The sequence below is a fragment of the Tachysurus vachellii genome, chromosome 18, assembly GCF_030014155.1.
Source record: "Tachysurus vachellii isolate PV-2020 chromosome 18, HZAU_Pvac_v1, whole genome shotgun sequence".
NCBI classification, from domain to species: domain Eukaryota; kingdom Metazoa; phylum Chordata; class Actinopteri; order Siluriformes; family Bagridae; genus Tachysurus; species Tachysurus vachellii.
Window position 1 is genome coordinate 21,871,898 of NC_083477.1, and position 12,500 is coordinate 21,884,397.

Below are 12,500 nucleotides of genomic sequence, written 5' to 3' on the forward strand. Positions count from 1 at the left end.
TGTTTTAAATATATCTTTATGTGTGTTTGAATATGAAGTGTGTACAGAGTGTGCTGAGTCTATACAGAGTGTGTAGAGTGTGTGTCGAGGGTGTGTCAATTTTGTATAGAGTGTGTGTCGAGTGTGAGTCGATTTTGTATAGCGTGTGTGTCAAGTGTGTCGATTTTGTATAGAGTCTGTATAGAGTGTGGGTCGAGTGTGTATCAATTTTGAATAGAGTGTGTATAGAGTGTGTGTCGAGTGTGTGTTGATTTTGTATAGAGTGTGTGTTGAGTGTGTGTCAATTTTGTATAGTGTGTGTGTCAATTTTGTATAGAGTGTGTCGAGTGTGTATCGAGTGTGTGTGGATTTTGTATAGAGTGTGTGTCTAGTGTGTGTGTGGAGCGTGTGTGGATTTTGTATAGAGTGTGTGTCGATTTGGTGCAGAGTCTGTATAGAGTGTGTGTCGAGTGTGTAGCAATTTTGTATAGAGTGTGTGTCGAGTGTGTAGATTTTAGTGAAATATGTTTATGTAACAATGTTGAAGTGTGTTATTGATAGAAGGGTTAGGGTTAGGGTTAGGGTTAGGGTTAGACACTAGCAATAACAACACACACATTAACGTCTGCTGCTTTTGTCCTACTCAGGTGTTTATTCACACTTCAGACTCGAGCCCTTGGGACTGACTCGGGTTCCGGACGACTAACGAACTTTACCTGAAACAGGCTGAAAATGTGACGGAGTTTCCCTCGAGGGCAAAAACACAAAGACTGTGATGCATTTCAAACTGAGCTGCAACACAACACCGAGTGTGTTTCATTTCTTGTTCCACATGTTTCAGATATCACACAGTGAACAGTGACCGAGTGGAACAGCACTGTGGATGTGTCACACAACACATTTAATCTCTGCTGCTGTTTTATTTACACAGCATCGGCTTTCTTTTACGTGTCTAACATGAAAAACGCTTCAAATCGTTCTCAGATCAGGACGAGCAGAAATCACAGAGCGCTTACTGAACATTTACATTCCTCACTTCACACACACACCAGACGCTGAATCACATCCAAACTTAATGTAGTATTTAGTTGCATTAGAATCCGCCTGAACGTGTCGGGTTTCTAACACGATCCTCCTCATGATGTAAACTATCCTTAAGTGGCCAGCGAGTGTATAATCATTACATTTAAAAAAGAGAGAAAAATAAAACTAAAGTCTGTGCGTTGTTCTCAGGGACGTGTCTGTGGTTGCGTTATTTATTTGAATATGTTTTTGATGGTTTTTGCAGGAACTCACAACCTTCCAGACACAGAAGACCTGAGGAGCTTCACTCAGGTCAGTCGGTCCGTCAATACAGACATCGAGAAATGTCTTTTACACTGATTTTATATTGCAGTAAATGAAATGACATGGAGTTAGACATGTGAAGCAGTGTGAGTGCTGACACATGTTGCCCTGCAGGTACACACACATACACACACATGAAGTAGACATGTGTTGACAGATTATGTACAGTGTGAGGAAACTCAGAGGAAGGACAGGAAGTAGTGTGACATGTTTGTGCTCAGTCACCCTGCAGCTAAAGGCAAAAGCCACATGTAAAGCCAAAGTTTAACGTGTGTGTGTGTGTGTGTGTGTGTGTGTGTTTCCTGTGTTTGAGCAATCTGATAGTGCCTCAGGTGAGCCTTTCATGTTTGTAAGACCACACACACAGACACACACACACACATACACACATACACACACACACACAGACACACACACGCGCACACACACATTACTTGATATTTATTTATTTTAATGTTAGAAACATGTTTCATGATTATAAATAATTCTGAAAAAGGGACAGTAAATTTTGGAGTGATTGTGTGTGATGATCATGTAACATGGGGGGGGGGGGGGGTTGGGCCTTCTAATCATTTAGATGCAATTCACTTTATTATTATTATTATTATTATTATTATTATTATTATTATTTATTGTGAGATTCACCTAAAACACCTAAAATGATGGGGCACATTTATATTCATAATTCATCATTACAAAATTATTTGTTTACTTTAGTTGTTCAGTCTCTCTCTCTCTGTGTCTCTCTCTCTCTCTTTCTGTCTTTTCTGTCTGTCTCTCTCTCTCTCTCTCTCTCTCTCTTTCTGTCTTTTCTGTCTGTCTCTCTCTCTCTCTCTCTCTCTCTCTCTCTGTGTGTCTCTCTCTCTCTCTCTTTCTGTCTTTTCTGTCTGTCTCTCTCTCTCTCTCTCTCTCTCTCTCTCTCTCTCTGTGTCTCTCTCTCTCTCTCTTTCTGTCTTTTCTGTCTGTCTCTCTCTCTCTCTCTCTCTCTCTCTCTCTCTCTCTCTCTCTCTCTCTCTCTCTCTCTCTCTCCCTCTCCCGCTGTAGCTGCTGTGTTCATGTCTGAACATGTCCAGGACACGTGTTAGTGGTCACACGACTGGCGTGTGAGAGATATTTCCAGCATGGTGCAGTAATGTGTCATACACCTACAACACACGGCCTGATCCCTGACAGGGGCGAGGCTGAGCAAACACCAGCTCTGACTCTCTGACGCCTTCATTGCTCCTAAAAGCCAAAGGTCAGTGATACAGAGTGAGATGACTCACCGTCCACATGCCATTAACCAATGGGGGTTGAGCGTGAGAGTGATGTCATTGCTATTGCTATTGGAAAGGATGTGATTGAAGTGCTGGGCTGTTAGACTTAATGTCTGGTCCATAATGAGGAAAGTCCCAGAGTGACTCACCTTAATGTTTATTTTTGTGTTTCACGTGTGATGTGTGGTTTCATCCTGAGCAACACTCTGTACTCAAGTGCGGTGTCCACAGAGCTACACAAGCCCTCCATAACATCTGACATACACACTATTTGTCAGCTGTCATTAAGACTAATATCTCTGTGAACGTGTCTGCGTTTGTGTTTTATACCTGATGTGACACTTCATACGTAGTGTCCTTAAAGTGCAGTTTATAGGCCTACATAAACGCTACGTAACCCTCCATGACACATGACCTATGTCATGTTTCAAACTATCATAAAATCTACTCTTTATACCTCATTAACAGAAGATTATTATAACACTTGAGTTTGAGGTTCACAGCTTTCTAGGATCATGAATTTGTAGCTTTGACAGTTGTTGATGTGTGTGTTTGTGGGAGTTTGGTGTGTGTGTGTGTGTGTGTGTGTGATATGTGGTTTCATACATAGTGTTCTTATAGTGCTTTTCATAGAGCTACATAAACGCCATATAAGCCCTAGATGTTCACACTTCATACCTACGTAAATGTACCAACAAACTGTCATAAAGTGTGTTTTCATCAGTTTCAATGACGAGCAGTAAAACCAAACTCACTATAGCTGATGGTGCGAAAGTGGTCATAACCACCTTATAACATAAAAAAGGAAGCTTTCTTTTCTCGCGAGTCCTGACACTGAAACCTAATGGTGTCATGACACTGCATTAATGTTTAACAGTAGAGCAGAACATTATTCATCATCATAAACTCATCATCATAATCAATCTTTATAACTGTGGTGAACAGAAAAACATCTCAGAACACAACAAAATGCACAGTCACAGAGGAGGAGGAGCTCCGGCAGCAGAAGACCACGTCAGGATCCACTTCAGTGTGCAAAAGCAGGAATCTGAGACCATCATGAGCTCAGGCTCACCCACACTGGACCTCTGAAGAACAGAAAATAATACCTCTTCAGCTCTTCCAGTCATGTGTGTGTCGTTTAAATCTCATGAGCAGTGAATAATGAAACTTACTTGACTTAAGGACGTGAAAGGAAAAAAAAACAATCATGATGATGTCATAATACTAAATCACAAGTCACCAGGAAGCTATGAATAGAACAAGAAAAGCTTCCAGGAATAGAAGAAAACACACAATGAGCTGCAAACACACACTGTTATTGTTTTATAATTTACAGAAAGTTTTATAACATCTGAAAGAAGTGACATAAAGAAGTTACAACAGTTACAGTTTATATAAACATGATTGGGTTTATGAGATGTAATAAAGGCTTACAGAAGGTTTTATATCAAATTTTATGAACACTCATGTTAAAGAACACGGAACACCTGTGTGTGTGTGTGTGTGTGTGTGTGTGTGTGTGTGTGTGTGTGTGTGTGTTTCCTGAAAGCATCAGTCAGTGTCTGCAGCTTCAGGGCTGAAAGGTGTGTGTGTGTACTGCACCCTTCCCCCTCTACAGGAAGTGATAAAGAACTGATGGAGTTGAACGTGCTAAGAGACACAGAGCGCTAATGACACATAAGACAGTCACATGGAAGTGACTCACAGTGTATAAAAACTTATCTAATGTTATACTGTTTCTACATCCAGCAGAAGTGACCGTAATGCAAAAAAAACCCTTTATAACACATTCATAAGCGTGGAATAAATCTTAATAACGCACTGAAAGATGATTCATAAAAACTAATGGGTGGTTATTAACAAGGTATTACAAGACTTAATTATAATTTGACAAGCAACAACTAGATAAGCAAACACACACACACACACACACACACACACACAAATGCAGTAAGGCCTGTAGTTATTTGACTTGGCGCTGAAACTTGAGCAGGAGCAGTAAAACACACACACACACACCTACAATCTTGATGCAAAACTAGACAAAGGAACCATTTAACACACCATGATCTGACAGGAAGTGACATCATATTGTTTAGGAAATGTAATATAGTAAATAACTGCTGCCTCCCACACACTCCATGTCTAATCCCCAGAATTGCCATAGAACGTTTCCCAGGAAATGACATCGTTCTCATGACACAGCAGAACTTTTTCATTCATTGTTTGTTGTGTTTGGTTTCTGTTCTTCACCTGCATTCTTCTGTCAGGTCCCTGATTCTGACCCCTGACCCTGATCTCTTTTATGAAGCAGATTCACTGAAATCCAACTGTAAGAAGTAAAAGCCCTCTGAATGTTAGAAAGAAACTCAGAAAGGAACCGAGACTCAGAATGGAGAACCCAATGTTCTACAGCTCAGAGAGGAACGACAGAACAAAGTGTGGAGGTGAAGGTCTCAGACACTGTAAAGACACAGATGCCCCTGGCTTCATTAATTACACACACACACTCTACACACACACGGGCCTGGTTAGTAACACACACCCATCACTCATCACGCCACGCTCCACATGTTCAATGCTGTGGTTGGTTATAATGTGCAGCGAGCGCAGGCTGTCAGTACAACATGAAAAGCATTTTTCAGTAGCGTGTAGACTGAACTGATGGCATTGTTACTGCCACACGTTCTGTTTGTTTTTCTTTCTTTCTTTCTTTTTCTTTCTTTCTTTCTTTCTTTCTTTCTTTCTTTCTTTCTTTCTAATATCTCTGTGAACGTGTCTGCGTTTGTGTTTTATACCTGATGTGACATTTCATACGTAGTGTCCTTAAAGTGCAGTTTATAGGCCTACATAAACGCTACGTAACCCTCCATGACACATGACCTATGTCATGTTTCAAACTATCATAAAATCTACTCTTTATACCTCATTAACAGAAGATTATTATAACACTTGAGTTTGAGGTTCACAGCTTTCTAGGATCATGAATTTGTAGCTTTGACTTACAATAAATAGATGACTTGCACACAGACTTTACTATATATATATATATATATATATATATATATATATATATATATATATATATATATATATATATATATATATATATAATATATATATGTATGTGTGTGTAGAGAGAGAGAGAGAGAGCGATGGATGGGGTGTTTGTGGAAGGAACAGACAGATTGGTGTGATGGAGATTACATCAGCTTACATTTACTGAATTATTAACATCATTGTTCAGATATTTATTTATTTATTTATTTATTGATGAACTTTTCTTTGTGAAATTTCCCATCAGCTATAAAACAGGAAGTGCCTCAAGGTTAATCTGGCAGAAGTTATAGTTATTTTTACCGTATGAGTAATTTTTCTATTCTTCTCTAATCGCCTACAGGCTCGAGGTGATGCTTCTCTTTACTTCTCTTTTCTTCTCTTTTCTTCTTTGAATTTCAGTTTGATTCTTCACCCACATCCGGAAGTGGAGGAGGTTGATGGTGATGATGCTGAAGTTGATGATAACGATGGTGGTGATGAGGCATTTTCAGCAGCTGAATGCTGGGATTTGTCACTGATTACATCATGCTCAGGTTTTGTGTTTCGCTAACTAGGCGTAAGGAGAGAGAGAAAGAGGGAGAGAGAGAAAAGAGGGAGAGAGAGAGAGGAAGAGAGTGCGATTCTTAAAGACGAAGGGGATTTAGGCAATTAGCGGAGTTGATTGTTGTCCAAAAGATGGTCTCAAAGCAGCAGATTAGATTGAGAGAATTAGGTCAAAGTGATGGAGAGAAACAGGAACAAAGTATGAGGAGGAGGAGGAGGATGGACGGAAATGAGGTCAGGAGTTTATAACATAGACTATATATGTTAAGCAGTAAGCATTATTCACTCCTAGTATGAAAAAATAATAAAAAGCACCTTTTCCAGAGGCCCTGCCCCTCCCCCACCTCGGGTGTGTATTTTTACTTCGTCTAGACGTGTCTGATTCACACGTCTCGTTTTCCCCTCCCCCACCCCTTCCTCCTGCTCTGGTTTAATTAGCAGCACGCTTATTATTGATCAGACGGATTTAGGAATAAGTCCGGCTCGTCTCTCAGACGGATTTTTTTAAATCCCCAATCCCACCTGTTACAACTCGACGACATCAGATTAACACCCCTGAAGACGCATTGTGGATTAAAGTGGATTTGGGTTTATGTATAAAGACATGCTCATGGAAAGGAACGACAACAAAATAACTTTTGAGAATGATATCATGCTCGGAAATATTGAGGCAATTATTTCGTATGTATTTCATTTCCAGGGAATTAAGAGCGCAGTTTCCTTAATTATGAAGGCGTAATTAGCGCTCATAAGCACACACAGACCAGTTGGGTTAGAATTCATCATCATGGCTGAATCAGGACAGTTCTCAGCATAGCAAACAATGCTAACGCTTCTGTGAGCTGTATAAAGGTCCTGAAAGAATCGGTATACTTTATTCATCCTCTCTGGGAAATTGTTCAAACAAAAGTGACGTTAATATGTGACACGTTCATCAAGGTGAAAATCTACACAGGTGAAAAGTCACTGTGAGAGAAAGTCAAATCTAAGGAGGCCATGAGTGAGTGTGGAAAAGGATCAACAGGTGAATGTTATCAGATGTTCAGTAACTGTGTGGGAAATGGGACGTCTGAGCATTCTGGTGTTTGTTACCGGGGTGCATGATGGGAGTTGGGGTCCATTGAGCTAGAAGATCTACATGGATAAGATGCTGGTCCTTTGTTGGTCATTATGCATGCATGATATTTTCTTGACAGCATTTTACATACATCAGGGTTTTAAATGTAGGAAGAAACTAGAAAGCCTGGTGAGAGAGTAACCCTGACAGATGTGGGAGTAAGTCACATGTGTGCAAGTCACAAGTAAGTCTCAAGTCATGAATGTCAAGTCAAAGTCAAGTCGAGTCTTTTTTTAAATATTTGTCAAACAATCTCAAGTCTCAAATATGCGACTTAAGTCTGACTCAAGTCAAGTCATATGACTCGTGTCCCCCATCTCTGAACTCCGAGGTCAGGATTGAACCGAGGGCCGTGCAGCTGTCGGGCGAAAGCCGGTGTGGTTTTGGACAAGTAGGAGTTAAAGAATAAAGCGCAGTGTTTGGTGTATACAGCACTAAGACAGTCTTGGTTGGTCTGCTGTATTTAGTACCAGTGATCATGAGGTCAGTCAACACTGAGGCTTTTATTCCACACTGAGGGTGATGACGTGCCTTGGCTGGTTGGTTAAACGCAGATATTCTTGTTGATGTTTTCAAAGACTGAGGTGTGAACTCTGTGGCTTTTGTCAACACTCTGCAGCGTTTCTCTCTCTCTATCTCACTCTCTTTCACTAGTAACTGCTATCATCCAGTGTGAGAAAGTTCAAGTTCCTCAGTTTGGCATTAAACAAGCTGCCTGTAGAGCTTTCCCACACTCCACCAATGAACACAAAGCTCCACTGCTCGTGTTTGATGCAAGGTCTTTCCCACCGTAACCGGGTCATCTCACCACATGTCCTAAACGCTAACGCTGTCCTGTCCTCATCACAGGTCTCTGTGAGAGAGCATTAGCAATGACCGGTGCTATACAGAGACACAGAACCACTGAACGTAGCACTGATGAAAACCGCAAATTTCACACCTCTGTCTTTCAAAATGACAGGAGGAAGTTCAGTCAGATGAATTTTAGCAAATCATCTTACTCTTGTGCACATCAAGCAATTGAAACCTGTAGCCAAAAAAATAAAGCACTTAGTAACATGCTGCACTTAGTTTTTATTATTTTGGCTCAGCATCTGAAGAAACTCTACGGCAGCTTCTTCTGTTTGTTTATTCAGCTCCGATTTAGAAGTCATATGTCATCGCCAGCTCAGCTTGGTGCCGTGCAAGGTGTCAATCTCTTATTTTACAACATCTGCACACAGTTTACTGTGTAAATTCACACTGCAGACACACACTTTACTGAGTACTGAGTACTGAAATTACACCTTTTATATATATATTTTTTAATTTAAATGTTCTTGTTAGTTTGTTTGAGTTTTTTGGCACGTGACTCGTTTCACAGGTGTTCGACAGCTTTACATGTAATCATATGATAACACAGAGGAGCACACGTGGGGATGTGGGGTAAATAATCTTTATAAATATGACACTTCAGGTGGTGGCAGTAACTCGACTCTATCGCACCACCTCATCGCTCAGATATTTTCAGTTACTGGTCCTCAGTAGCAGCACTGTGAGCTCAGCTTTCAGCTCAGGTGTGCTTCATGCTTGACTGGCTGTGATGCTGGCACCGGTCAGAGACGGAGTCCTTCATCCTGTTCATTTTATTTTCCTTTCTGTATATGTTGAAACTTGGCCTTGTGCCAGCTGTGGCTTTAAAAAGGTTCACACTTTATGTTGCTGTTGTTGTTACAGCTTCACACGTCTTAACCTTTATTCACACTTACATTAATGACATTTAACAGACGCCTTTATTCTCTCTATCAATGAATACATTAACACTACAATGAATACATTAACACTACAATGAATACATTACAAACAAATGGAAAAAGTGCTTGTTCGAGCGTTTCGGGAAGAGGTGGGTCTTCAGCCGTCGTTTGAAGATTTGAAGTCGTACGATCGCTCTATGCCGAGGCCGTAGCTTCATGCAACCCTTTTTGCAGAGCTGAAAAATGAATGTGTTATGAAACCAGCAGCATCGGTTTCAAACATCGATTACTGGCTATTTGTTGATGTGCTGAACTCCAGGACAAATGTCCAGTAACAGTCTCATGCACAGACACATCTGCTGCTCTCCTCGTCAGATGTTTTCCTGATAAACCATCACCAGTAATTACATCGATTTGTGTACGGCTCTGAACACAACGGCACGACGATGTCTTTGAGATGCCGATCTTAAAGTAAAAAAAAAAAGCGATGGTTTCGGTGTTTGATAAAGAATCAGTGGACGATTTGTTTGTGTAGCAATTAGAAAGTGGGACATGTTCAAGGCTGTGACCGTTCAGATTTTAATCGCAGGTTGTGCTTTCAGTTTTGGAGAAAATGAATTCCAGCCCAGAGATAGCTTCATCAGAAAAGAAAGTTCTTCAGAAGTGAGCTCAGGTTTAACTGAAACAATAACAATAAGACCAAGCTGACATGTTTGTGTGTTGCTAGGGTTGTGCAGGGCTGGGATACATCTGATTAGAAATACAGGTCAGTCGGCTCAGCTGAACCAAGGGAATACAGTATTTAATATGTCAACGGGAAAAGGTCCAGAATCAAAAGGTCAGTAATACAGAGGAAGATGGTTGTGATTTGAAGTGACGAGGCTGATAAACCTTTTACAGAAATGTTATTAATGTTGCAAAAGTACAGCAACAAAAAGACCCTGATCCTGCACACCATCACAGAGCTCCAACCCTTCCCACATTATTCTCAATCAGGAGACCTTCAGCCTAAGGAAACCTTCACCTGCTTTATCCCTCACACAGCTGGAAGACTAAAAGCCCTGGATATTAAAATAACACGAGGTATTTTTGGGTCATTTCTAATGTTTTACGGTCATCAAGTGAGCCATAAAAACTAATCATAAACTCTCAGAGGGGAAAAAAGACAAATTTAGATCTTTAAACGGTTCTTCGGCGCAGTGGTCCGGGAGCGTCCCTTTCAGAGAAAGATTCAAAAGGAAACAAAGAACCCATATTTATTCAAAGAACCATTGAGGAACCATTTTTTCCAAGAGTACAGTGCCGGGTTTGGGGATTTCCATGCAGCTCTTACATAACGGTTTTAATATTTTTTTTGCAGAATATCAAAAAACCTTTTGTTATTTTTGGTTGAGTACAAAAGTTGATTTATCGTTAAAGATGGATGTGGAAAGAAAGATGGAAACTCTATCTATTTTTTAAAATGCTGATGTTTGAGGACTGAAGGCTATTTAAATCTGCATCTAAACCTAAACATGGTCACGCACCATTAGATTGAAGACATGAACGTTTTAATCTGATGGCTGATATGATATCATCTCTATAATATCTTCTGTCTTACGATTAGCTGATTAGATAACTGCATGAAAGGTAAAGATTCCGCTTCGACCATCAGGAACATTTTTAAAATTAAACTCTAAGCTACAGTAAAAAAAAAAAAAAAAAGGTGGAACCTTATTAGCAAACTTATACCTTTAATCTTTAACGTTTAACATGCAAACATCTCACGAGGAACTCTGAGCTCTGACAGATGATGGTTTCCATCTCGTCTCCCCTGTCCTGAGCTGTGTGAGGAGAGTTACTGTACACAAGCACCTTGATATCACGTTATCTCAAATTTCCAGTTTAATTTGGAGATATGTAACAGTATCACTGTGTGTGTGTGTGTGTGTGTGTGTGTGTGCATGCACCTTGCTTATGGTTCTATGGTATTTCTACAGAATTCCCTTTGTATTCCCAGGTAAGATTATGCTGTACCACACCCTCACAATCTTCTGCATCTTCTCCTAAACATTTCAGGCTTAATTCAGAATAATCAGTGGATCCAGTCGTCTTTATAGAGCGTTTCACCACAGATCTGTTCTTTCCCTCATTTCCTGTAACAGTGACTCTTGTCAGGGACGTGGAGGTGAGCGCTGCACCAGGATCTAGGCAGTGTTTCTAGGAAATGAAGGAAAACAGACTTTAAAACTAGACTTTATTGGTTTCATTTAAAACGTATTCTGTTGTAGCTTCAGTTGCAAAAAAACCTGTGATAAAAATTGGCTGTCAGTCTTAAAAACATATTTTATTAACATTGCCAAACGTTTCTCTCTTAATCTCTTCATCTTTGTAGTCCGTTTGTAGATCTCGTGTCGAGAGACTCGCCCAGCCGTGAGGTCCTAAGCCTCCTCACAGACTGTCTGATAATTAGAGAAATTAGCACAGCAGGATGAGAGACACACTTCCTCCACAGCAGCCACACAGCCGAGCCATATGGCAGCCGATATACTGAGTGTCTCACTGAACAGACGGTATTAGAACACACACACACACACACGCACACACACACTTATTCAGTATATCTGTACATGACTGAATGTAAAAGGTGTCAGCGATAAACCTGAGCATAAACATGAGTACACTCAATATCAAAAGTTTTGGCCCCTCGACCATTTACTGCTGTTGACATTTACTGTCATTCTGTCGCATCTCTGCAGCTTCTCCACTCATGAACTGGAGGATCATGTTAATGTTCCTCCAAGGAAATAAAACTTCACAATCCACATCTGAACCGATTCCCACATCCCGCTTCACCTCTTCACTTTACTTTCTCTTTATGACGTGCAGTGAGGTGTCAGAGAGAGCGGTGTGATGGGACGAGATGCAGACGGAGCTCCTGTTCCACCTGCTGCTCCACACTGTCCTGATGTAGGTCAGATGAGGAGTCTGTGGCCTTGTGGGGTGTTTAAGGCTGAGAGGAGGTCATGTTGCTCGTTAATAGTAGGGAGTGAGGAAAAGCGGACAAGGGTGTGATGTCACAGCCCTGAGACACCATCTGCTTTCTTTCTGAACCCATGTTCTCTCTGTCTGAAGAGAAGCCAACGTTACGCTTCAGCTGGCGCGGCCACCGTCACAATCGGATTGCTTATGACTAATACTGAGGGTCACATGACCACCGGGTTTCCCTGATTGGATGCTCACGCATGCTCAAAAGCCTGGCACAAGCGAGATGCCGACAGTTACTGTGGGAGAGAAAGGAAAAAAAAACAGAAACGACTGGAACAGAATTGGGAAGTGAAGAAAAGGTTGAGGATGTGTTTGTGACTAGAGGAGAGAGATGAAGAGGGATGATGTAAACAACAGGATGAAGCTTGAGCTCGAACTACACCAGTGTCAAGTAAGTGGAAAGTACCAGTGAATGAATGGATGAGAAACAGTTTT

At 40.8% G+C, this 12,500-nt stretch overlaps 1 protein-coding gene and 1 long non-coding RNA gene across 3 annotated transcripts in view; both read left to right on the forward strand.

Annotated features, from left to right (window-relative positions):
• Positions 1 to 577: 577 nt before the first annotated feature.
• Positions 578 to 4,064, forward strand: LOC132860896 (uncharacterized). The gene is made up of 4 exons (XR_009649885.1): positions 578 to 788; positions 1,268 to 1,314; positions 2,371 to 2,563; positions 3,528 to 4,064. It is a non-coding gene; the product is annotated as an uncharacterized LOC132860896 (long non-coding RNA).
• Positions 4,065 to 12,118: 8,054 nt separating this feature from the next.
• The window catches only part of prdm1b (PR domain containing 1b, with ZNF domain), a 15,838-nt gene continuing 15,456 nt past the window's right edge, over positions 12,119 to 12,500 (forward strand). Inside the window, exon 1 of one of the 2 annotated variants that reach the window (XM_060892177.1) lies at positions 12,119 to 12,456. The gene's annotated coding sequence lies outside the window, so the exon portion shown is untranslated. The remainder of the gene's footprint in view (positions 12,457 to 12,500) is intronic. The other variant, XM_060892178.1, reaches the window with a different exon arrangement.